Genomic DNA, 12,021 nt, shown 5'->3' on the forward strand with positions numbered 1-12,021 from the left:
CGAAGAAAGGATAAAATAGAAGTTACTAACTTGAAATCCAATTCTAAAAGTAAAAGATTAAAATCAAGAAAATAAAGTAATAGTAAAGCAAAGTCATAGTAAATCCCCTTTCTTTTTGAGATTAGGATCTCGTTGTGATGTCATTCCTTTTTCTTTTTCTTTCATTTATACTGGAACCATTGAATTCATTAGATACCGATTCCTATCTCGAAAACGTGTTTTCTCCTCTTTGATTTTCTTAACTATCTTCTATAGGAGACCTTTTTTTGTCCAATCAAAAATGATTTTATCATTTCGGAATCCGCAATTCAATATAGATGGATATATACCCCATCTATATGTCTCTCTTCCTGCCATTTTGCCATTCAATTTGGAATACTTGAACGGTCGATTCTTTTTTTTTATCTTCACTTTCGCCTGAAAGCGGAGGAATGTCTCATTAGTTATAACTAACCATTCCATTAAACAATTAGAATTTGAAATAAATATAGAATGAGAGATATATATGATATAGAATAAAATATAGAACTGTAATAAAAAATCAAAAGGATTTCAAATGACAAAAAAAGAAATGAAAAAGAACATTTACCATTCAAATGGAAAATGAAAAAAAAAGAATATTAACAATATTTACAATCACTATTTAATAATATTAGTATTAGAATTGTTATTAGAATTGTGATAAATCGAAATTCTATATCGCTATATTAATCCTTATGTTCTAGAATATTCAATATAATATTGAATAGTTAATAACTAAGATTCCAATTCCAATAGTTTAGTCAATTACTATGCATATAAGATTTCTGTTATGTGGGCCCGCTTAGCTCAGAGGTTAGAGCATCGCATTTGTAATGCGATGGTCATCGGTTCGATTCCGATAGCCGGCTTTTCCCTATTCTTTTTTTTTTATTCCATTTTTTAGATGATTGATAATGTTCCTTTGAAATCAAAGAATATTGAAATAGCGCCTTCTTCCTTTTCCAAAATTCCGCGTAATCTTTTTTAAGAGCGTTTTGATGTTTTGAGAGAACAGGGCCCAGATTTCCTTTGTTTTCTATATCTGATCCACGCTCTTTTTCTCCTTGACTTGCGGGTTCTTTTGCTTCTTGAATTCGATTCTTTATTTTTTTATTTGATCGTAGAAAAAAGTTTTGTTTTTGGTTTTTATTGATGTTTTTATTTTGACTAACATTTTCATTTGTATTCAAATTTAAAAGAAGTAATTTGCTTGGTATAATCCACGGTTTTATTTTATATACATTATAAAGTGGTACAAATTCTGGGAAGAACCAAAATTCCAGATTCAATATGGGACGATTTAATATTTTTTCATTCATTCCCATCCAATCAAAAAAGGCTTTTTTCGAATTTTTTTGATTGTTTTCTGGATTTTGATGAATCGTAAGATAAAAAAAGCCTTTTTTATCAATTTTATCAATTATTTGATAATTATTAATACCAATTTTAGTATTTGGATTACTGTTGGTATCGATCTTAACCCAGGCCTCAATATCTTCTTTTTGTCTAAGAGAAAAATGGATAATTTTCCAATCAAAATATTTTCTATCGAGATTTCTTTCTATATATAGAATATTGCCTTTTCTTAGATAATTATTGATATGAAGATTGCCGAGCATATCAAAAAGGTTGTGTTTGGACGTGTTGGAATTAGAAGAAATTTCGAGGTTCTTATTTACTTGAAAGGGTAATCTAGAAATAAAAGAGTCATTTTTTTTTTCATAATTAATCGATTTATATGCTAAAAGTTACCCGTTTTATTCTTCAGTTTGTACTACACAAATAAAAGAATACCATAATAAAGTAGAACTTTATTGATATAAAACCCATATCATAATAAATTTGGAGTTTATTGATATCCAGTTGGCATAGCTGGTTTAGCCATATCAATTTAAGTATGATGTGCAAAAATAATAGAGAATTCACATGGGTAAATATTAAAGAACTAGAAAGTTCTTTACAAATTCTCTTATATTGATTATTCTCATCAATTAATTGACCAACTAAAGTTGGGATTGAATCCCATGAATTCTGGAAATATCAAAGGTGAATATGGGTCCATTCACCTGCCATGTATACCACATAATTACATGTGCAATTATTATTAACCTGCAACATGGTGTTTGCGAGGTAACTTGCTCAATAATTTGATTTAGAGCATAATTTCCAGATTTTTTATTCACGAAGTTCATCTTGATAAGTTGGTTTACATCACAGCTGGTTTAGCAAAATAATTTATTGAGTGCCTCCACTTAATAGCTAAATTGTTGTTGATGAGAACAAAGTTATCTATATCAGTTTGATATAGGTCATATACGAAAATATATTATATTATCCCCTCACAAGTGGTTCGGGGTCAGGAACCAAATAATTCCATCTTATTATTATTGATGTGCGTTGTATATTTTGATTAACATCATGACACACAAAGATGGACTTTCAAAGTTGAGGAAACAAGTTAGTTTTTCTAACATGAGGGGGAGACATGATAAACAGTTGAGAAAAAGTTACTTGGAATTGATTATCATTTGTATATCTAGATCCTCAAATACGATAATATGAACTTGAAGTTCATAAAAGATAATTCATCTGCAATATATTGCAAAGTATGCTAGACGTATTTGCTGACCCAAAGAAAGTAACTATGTTCTCATTGCAAATGCTCCTATTAAGTCCTAGAAGGACAAAGTCTATGGTACGCTTAAACCATATAGACAAATCGATTTCAAATAAAATTTCTTGATAAAGAAGATGAGCAAATGATCAAAGTGATCATAATAAGGAGGTAAGTGATCTAGAAGATCACATGACATAACACTTCATAAAATCTCATGAGAGATTTAGGTACCTGAAAATATGAATGAAGAGATCTCTATGTTATGTCTTTATGAAAAAATGTTGGAATCGATATAAAATGTTCGTCGATGACATCTATCATAGCGAAAAGTATAGATGAGGATCTTAAGTCTATCGAATATAGACACAAAAATTTTGGCCAAATAGAAGAGACGCAATTCAAATAGAATTGGTTTCATATGAAAGACAAGTATTTGGACTTGCAGTTCAAACACTTGAAAGTATAAAGTCAATGGTGTGTGCAATCACTTTTATTTATCTTATATGTCTAGCATGACATAAAAACTTGATATGCATCTAAAGTCTATTATATGGCTTATATGACTTAACTTATATGACAATCCATGAAGGATTTAAGTCGCTTAAAGCATATACAATTCTTGGTCTTGAAGTACCACATCCTAAGTGCAATTTGTGCACATATGTATCTTGCTATAACTATAAGCATGATAATGTGATAGCGAGAATACCTCTATGGAGATATCGAAAAGGCCATTCTACGAAAGTTTATGAAGACATTACATCTCTATCAAGAATGATGATTTCAAGATGCAATATATTCATTCAAGTTAATATGGCTGATTTATTTATCAAATCTCTACCAACGATCTCTTGAAGATGGTGCACAAGATTGGAATGTGAAGACTCAAGGATGTAAATTGATGCTCTCATCAGGGGAGTTAATGCGCGTTGCACTCTTTTTCCCTTACAAGGTTTTGTCCCACTGGGTTTTCCTTGCAAGGTTTTTAATGAGGCAACCAAAAGGCGTATTGTTAGATATGTGTACTCTTTTTCCTTCTCTAGATTTTTTTTCCATTGGGTTTTGTTTTAGTTAAGGTTTTAACGAGGCACATTATCTGTTGAATAGACATTCAAGGAGGAGTGTTATAAATAGAATTCTATTTAAGGTGAATGTCTATATTTAGAGAGATTCTAGGGTTTATTGCTTGGTGGCTAAGCCAATCTCTCCCTATAAATAAAGGGTTCTATTCCATTGTAATTCATCCCAATATCAATAAGAATTCTCTCTCTGCTTTTCTCTGCAATACTATTCTTCTTCTTTTATTGTTCATAACATATTTAAAGATTAATCAATTCACCCAAAATTCAGGACTAAGTATTCTGAATTTGAAAACTCCTAACTTAATATCTTGAATTTTTTAGCTGTTAATTTAAAATTCGGGGCGTATATAAAATGCATCTGGGCGTTAATGAGAGGCATAGATCCTTTGGGTGCACGCCCCAAGAGATGAGGCGCACGCTTAGGCGCAAGACTCGCCTCAGAACTAAGACTCACGCCCCAGGGAACTTAACCAATTGAAGGATAATTTTGACAATTGCCCTTATATTTTTAAAACCCTTTTTTTGTTTTACCCCAAATCTGTCTCCACCCCATTAAAAATAGCATTAACCTCGTTATAATCGTCCACACTCCATACTCAATAGAACCTTGAGCTTTCTCCTCGGTAGATAGTGAAAAAGCACTAACATGCATTTCTGCTTTTTTGTTGAAAATGAGTGTCATTTGTGCTCTTAGCAATGATATCAATATATCTCTGACCAAATTAATTTGTTTGCAACAAAATTTTCTCTAATATTAAACTACTAGAAAGTTATCCTCACTCATATTTTGAAATATTATATTCTAAGGCATCTATAATGTTTGTCTTTATAGTTTAGAACTGCATATCATTGCCATGAACTTGTTTGATTTTATTTCATTTTTGTATTTTCTTACAAATAATCAATGACACATTTTGCTTATCTTGTTTGGAATATGGATTCTTATTTCGGTTAGAACATTATTGACTTATTGTTAAGATGTATCTCATTTATTAGTATATTGTTTAGTGTTAGTTCATATAATTATAATAATTATCTATTTTTTGTGATTTCTATGGATTTTCTAAAAGAATTATGTAATTTTTAGATTTAAAAATAATTTTTATTTTATTTTATTAATTATAAATTAAAGATCTTTGGGACTTACGCCCCGTGTCTCGGGGCTTACTCCCCCATGTTGGGTAAAACGCCTCGCCTCACGCCTTCGCCTTTTGAAACACTGTTCACGACTAAGTGTCCTGAATTTTTGAACTACTAATTTAAAATTCAAGACATAAGATTCGAACTTCTGGACATAATTTTCAAACTTTAAGACACGATGTCCTGAAGTTTGAATTTTGAGGTTTAAACTTTAGGATGTTGTGTCCTGAAGTTTAGGCAAAATTGACTAATATTTAAATATATTGTAAACTGTGAATATATTTTAGATATCATGCTTAAAAGTGGCTACCTGGTGTTATTTCCATGTTTGAAATCCAGAGGACCTAACCCTTCAATCCAAGTAGGCCTTAAAGCCTTCAAGTTCGATGATTTTCACAGGTTTTTACGGTTACTATTTCAAATATAACCAGCGTTTGCAATATATATATGAAAGGTTGAAGTACACAAATAGCACTCAAAGTGGAAGGTCTTGAATTTTTGTCCCCGATTGCCTCATGGGCAGAACTTCAGGTTTACAAATATTGCCCTTCGCTTTCTCCATAAGCAACGCTTGTAACGTTTGACCTTGAAATTCTACTCATGTGGCATGCAGGGGTTTGGAAAAAAGACCACCTATTAAAAATTGTATTTATGCAATTATTTGTATTTGAAAATAATCACAACAGCAAAGACTCGATTCTTGAATTTCAGGATTGTGTTCTGAAGTTAAAAAAAATTAGTTCAAAATTGCAGATCATTGTCCTGAACTTGAAAACATTTGTCTTTTCCAATCATCAGAATTACAAACAAATCATAAAAATCATTTTTCACTTTTGACAGCATCTTCTAGAAAACAACCATATTAAATACAATTAGATATTCGAAAGCTCATCATTGTATACAATTAAAATCGGGCTTGCCTTTTTTGTGAGACTGATTGAGGCTGGAGCATAATAAGTCAGCGATAGACTTTGATTTGTATCGGACCATGGCACAGAGATGGATTGCTAAGCTCATGAATCAATGACCTATCAAGATTGATCAAGATCGAAACCAGCCGTGATCGAGACGGAAGCAGGATAGAGATCGAGCGAGACCAAAGGAAGCCAGCTAAGTCGAATAATAGAAAGTCGAGATATCCATGATCGACAAGGATCGTGGCGGAAATTTCGGCACGTATCAATTCAAGACCGATTATTTAGTCAATCATGGGATTTGCTTATATATTTAGAATTGTACCATAAGTGGAATTCCTCTACTATATAAAGGGGGTTCTAATCATTTTTTAATCATGATATTCACGCATAACAAAGCAATACATTACATTTTCTCTCTTAAGCTCTGTTGTTCAGTTCATACTTTTCGTTAGCATACTCATTTCGTTCGAGGGCGATCTAGCTCGAGGGCCATAACCGCTCATTATATTAGTTTGCTTAATTTTACAATTAATTCTCATATTTCTCGATTTCTGCCAAGTAATCACATATCCTTAAAACCATTTATAAGTTTAATTGTTATCTAATTTTAAGGGTAAACAGTTTAGTACCCACCGTGGGGCTAAGGATAATAGTGATTGTCTGGTACAATTTTTGTAACACACACTATTTTACGCTTGTTCTTTGAAGTGTCTTTGGTTTCAGGATCAACATGTCAAACTCTCAAACAGCAGCCCCACACACAGACAATGGCCTTGGTCTCCATGGTGAAAATGACAACATAGCCGCCACAGGAAATGGAGTACCTCCAGTCAACCACGATGGAGCCTCGTCCGCAGACCCAATCGGCATCAGTTCCCATATTGCTATTAATGGGAATTTGGCCGTCGATCCTAAAAGTAGCATCCCCAGAGATGCTTAACCAGCCGATCGGAACGTACAGGGCAGTGAAGAAGGCGGGAGTAGCCTTCGAGTGATATTCGAAATGTTGCAGACTCAACAAGCTGCAATAGCACAACTCCAAAATCAGAATTGTGCACCAAGCAGGATCGAGCTCGAGCCATCACAAGAAATTTTTCATAGGGCTGAATTGGTGCCAAAGAGATCAAATTGAGGAGAAACGGAAACCAATCTTGCTATCGTAAATATGCTCGATATTCCGAAAAGTACTAGATTCACTTTGTCAGTTCCGGGGTCGACCAAATCCCGGGGACACCACTGATATTGAAAGGACTAGATTCCAAAAAGTTTGAGCAAAAACCTTCTCCCCCAAGTGCGGCTCCGAAACCAACCCCTAAGAAGTTCCGTATGCCCGAGATTCCGAAGTATAACGGGATGGCAGATCCAAGCAAACACGTCACCTCATACACGTGCGCCATCAAGGGAAATTACTTGGAAGATGACGGGATTGAATCCGTATTGCTGAAGAAATTCGAGGAGACTCTATCGAATGGTGTTATGATATGGTATCATAACTTACCACCTCATTCTATTGATTCATTTGCTATGCTTACAGATTCTTTTGTAAAGGCACACACTAGAGCCATAAAGGTCGCTACAAGAAATTTGAACCTTTTCAAGGTAAGGTGGAAAGACAACGAAATGCTCAGGGAATTCGTATCTCGATTCCAAATGGAATGAATAGATTTGCCACCGGTCACCTACGATTGGGTTGTTCAAGCTTTTACTCAAGGTCTCAACACTGGGAGTTCCATAGCTTCACAATAGTTGAAGCAGAATTTGATCGAATATCTAGCTGTCACTTGGGCCGATGTACATAATAAGTATCAGTCGAAGATTAGGGTCGAGGATGATCAACTAGGGGCTCCTTCCGGTTTCGTTTATCCAAATAGGTCCGTCGACGGAGTTAAAAGGGATATCGACTGGCAACCACAATCGAACAGAGATCGATATCAGCAATACGGTGGAGATCAAAGAAACAATGGTCCTGGATGCAACTCGTTCGGAATGATAAAAGGAATAATCAAGGATAGATCTCCCGAGGACTCATGAGCAAGAGTGGTTTCGACGGGGATGTCGGGCCCAAAGAATCACCTCGATTATCAGAATATAACTTCAACGTAGATGCATCTGCCATCTTATCGGCCATCGGGCGCATCAAAGATACCAGATGGCCTCGACCTCTGCAGACCGATCCGTCCAAGAGATATCCAAACCAAATATGCAAGTATCATGGTACCCATGGCCACAAAACAAATGATTATAGATGGCTGAGGGAGGAAGTAGCCCAATTGTTCAACGAGGGCCACCTTCGGGAATTCTAAATGATCGGGCCAAGAACCATTCTAAAACAGAGATTCAAACAGACAGAACGAGCAAGAAGAGCCATAGAACATGATTCACATAATCATTAGAGGGGCCGATATTCCTCAAAGACCGGTATTTAAACGCACCAAGGTGACGATCACAAGGGAAAAGCAAACTCGGGACTACTTACCGGAAGAGACCTTGTCTTTCAATGACGAGGAAGTAAAAGGGATCGAACAACCTCACAACGACACACTGGTAATATCTGTCTTTATGAGTAAAATTCAAGCTAAACGTGTTTTGATTGATCCAGATAACTCGACCAACATTATTCAATCGAGGGTCGTAGAACAACTCAGCCTACAAGATCAAATTGTACCCGCAACCTTAGTACATAACGACTTCAAAATGGCAAGCGAAACCACCAAAGGTGAAATTATTTTGCTAGTGAACGTGATCGGAACCATCCAAGTAACAAAATTCCATGTGATCGAGGGTGACATGAGGTACAACGTCCTGTTCGGAAGGCCTTGGATCCATACCCTCGACCCTTCACCAAGTTCTGAAGTTCTTGACATCTGAGGGAGTCAAAATAATGTACGGGGAGCAGCCCGTCGCTAAAGAGATGTTTGCAATCGATGAAGTGATACCGGTGTCGGCACTTTCATCAGCAAAGGGATCAGATTCGAAGGGAAAACAAGAGGCCAAATAACAACCACTGACACCAGCCTCGACCCAATTGGAGAAGCAGGGGATCGACAAGGACAACGACTATTGGATCCCTCGATCCTTCATAATTCATAATGACTATGACGCCATCAAGACAACGATCGAGAGCTGGAACAAGTCACACTGATCGAACATCATCCCGAACAAAAGTTATACCTACGCATGGGGCTAACCCCCGAGCTCAGGAAAAAACTTATTCATTTCGTTAAAGCTAACATAGATTGCTTTGCTTGGTCCCACCTCGATATGACAGGGATCCCGCCGAAAATTACCACTCTCAAACTGAGCCTGGACCCTAAATTCCGCCTGGTGAAGCAAAAAGAAGGCCCTAATCCGAGATTAAACATGCCTTCATCAAGGACGAGGTAACCAAACTTCTTAAAATAGGATCCATTCGGGAAGTAAAGTATCCTGAATGGTTAGCAAATGTGGTGGTAGTCCCTATGAAGAGAAACAAATTTAGAATGTGTGTAAATTATAAAGACATGAATAAAGCATGTCCCAAAGATTATTTTTCTTTTCCTAACATCGATCGTATGACCGATGCCACGGCCGGCCGTGAGACTTTCAGTTTTCTCGATGCATACTTCGGGTACAACCAAATACAGATGAACCTAGAGGACCAGGAAAGGACCTCATTTATCACTAAGTATGGCACCTACTGTTATAATATAATGCCATTCGGAATAAAAAATGCTGGTGTAACCTACCAACGCCTAGTAAATCGAATGTTCGAAGAACAAATAGGGAAATCTATAGAAGTTTATATTGATGACATGCTAGTTAAGTCCCTCCGAGCAGAGGACCATTTGAATCATTTGCAAGAAACTTTCTATATACTGAGGAAGTACAATATGAAGCTCAACCTAGAAAAGTGCACGCTCGGGGTTGGCTCAAGCAAGTTTCTGGGTTAATGGTGTCTAATCGGGGAGTCGAAATCAACCCTGATAAAATCAAAGCTATCGAGGATATCACAGTCGTGGATATTGTAAAGGTCGTACAGAGGCTAACGGGGCGCATAGCCGCCCTAGGGCGATTCATTTTGAGATCCTCATATAGGAGTTACCAATTCTTCTCACTGCTTAAGAAGAAGAACAATTTTGCATGGACTCCGGAATGCCAGTAGGCCTTGGAGGAACTAAAGTGGTATTTATCGAGCCCGACGTTGCTTCATACCCCGAAAGTGGACGAACAACTTTACTTATACTTGGCAGTCTCGGAGATAGCGGTAAGTGGAGTCCTGGTTCGAGAAGAACAAGGTATGCAATTCACTATTTATTATGTTAGTCGGACCTTAGGTGAGGCCGAAACTAGATATCAACACTTAGAAAAATTAGTGCTTGCTTTAATAAGCACCTCTAGGAAACTAAAACCATATTTCCAATGTCATCCAATATGTGTTGTGACGACTTACTCTCTTCGAAATATTTTGCACAAACTCGAGCTTTCTAGTCGATTGGCCAAATGGGTCATCGAAATCAGTGGGTACGATATTGAGTATCGACCTTGAACCACCATCAAGTCTCAAATCCTGGTAGACTTCGTGGATGACTTCTCACCGACCCTCCGACCCGAGGTTGAAAAAGAATTGCTGATGAAATTAGGTACATCTTCGGGAGTCTGTACCCTCTTTACGAATGATGCTTCGAACGTGAAGGGGTCCAGACTAGGCATCGTGCTAAAATCACCCACAAGTAATATAGTTAGACAATCTATCAGAACTACAAAATTGACTAACAATGAGGCCGAGTATGAGGCCATGATTGCAGGTCATAAACTAGCTAAAAGTTTGGGAGCGGAGGTCATAGAGGCCATGTGTGATTCATTCCTCGTGGTAAACCAAGTTAACATGACTTTTGGAATCCGAGAAGACTGAATGTAGAGGTACTTAGACAAACTACAGACGACTCTACATCGATTAAAGGAATGGACGTTGCAACATGTACCTCGAGAACAGAACAGCAAGGCCGAGGCTCTTGCCAATCTAGGTTCGTCAGTCGAAGACAACGAACTCAACTCGGGGACTGTCGTACAACTTTTGATATCGGTAATCGAAGAAGGCCATGCCGAAATAAACTCTACGATTTTGACATGGGATTGGAGAAACAAGTACATAGAGTACTCAAAGAGCAGGAAGTTTTCGTTAAACCCAAAGGAGTCGAGAGCTCTGTGCATAAAGGCAACACGATTCACTTTGTCCGAAGATGGAACACTATTTAGAAGGATGTTCGATGGACCGTTGGCTATATGTTTGGGACCAGGAGATACCAACTACATCCCTACATCTTACGGGAAGTTCACGAAGGCACTTGCGAAAATCATTCTGGTGCCGAATAATTCATCTGCAAAGTAATCAGAGTAGGGTACTACTGGACCGATATGGAGAAGGAAGCAAAGGAGTTCATTCGAAAATGCGACCAATGCCAAAGGTATGCGCCAATGATTCACCGGCCCAAAAAGCAGCTCCATTCGGTCTAATCCTCATGGTCGTCCGTGAAATGGGGAATGGACATCGTCGGCCCTCTTCCATCGGCCCCAGGTAAAGCTCAGTTTATTTTATTATGACTGATTATTTTTCCAAGTGGGTTGAAGCACAGGCTTTCGAGAAAGTCAGAGAAAAAGAAGTCATAGACTTCATTTGGGACCACATCATATGCTGATTCAGGATGTCCTCCGAGATCGTATGCGATAATGGAAAGCAATTCATCGGCAACAAAGTGATTAAATTTCTCAAGGATCACAAGATCAAAAGAATCCTATCGACGCCTTCTAATCCCAGCGGGAACGGACAAGCCGAATCAACCAACAAAACCATCAATCAGAACCTTAAGAAGAGATTGACCAATGCCAAAGAGAAGTGGAGAGAGATATTGCCCGAAGTTCTATGGGCATATTGCACAACATCGAAATCCAGTACCGGAGCAACACCGTTCTCGTTAGTTTATGGCGTTGAAGCCCTAATCCCGATCGAAGTCGGAGAACCTAGCATCAAATTTCGATATGCAACAGAGGAGTCAAATAACGAGGCCATGAATACGAGCCTAGAATTATTGGACAAAAGATGCAAAGATTCCCTCGTCCGATTGGCCGTCCAAAAATAGCGGATCAAAAGGTACTACAATCGAAGAGACAATCTTCGACATTTTAACATCGGGAACTTGGTGCTAAGAAAAGTCACCCTCAACATCCAAAATTCGAATGAAGGGAAATTAGGTACGAACTGGGAATG

General features: G+C 37.3%; 1 non-coding gene across 1 annotated transcript; it reads left to right on the plus strand.

Moving 5' to 3' along the window:
• Positions 1 to 817: 817 nt before the first annotated feature.
• TRNAT-UGU (transfer RNA threonine (anticodon UGU)) lies at positions 818 to 890 on the plus strand. The gene has a single exon. It is a non-coding gene; the product is annotated as a tRNA-Thr (tRNA).
• Positions 891 to 12,021: the final 11,131 nt, after the last annotated feature.

Source organism: Nicotiana sylvestris, chromosome 12 (genome assembly GCF_000393655.2).
Source record: "Nicotiana sylvestris chromosome 12, ASM39365v2, whole genome shotgun sequence".
NCBI lineage: Eukaryota > Viridiplantae > Streptophyta > Magnoliopsida > Solanales > Solanaceae > Nicotiana > Nicotiana sylvestris.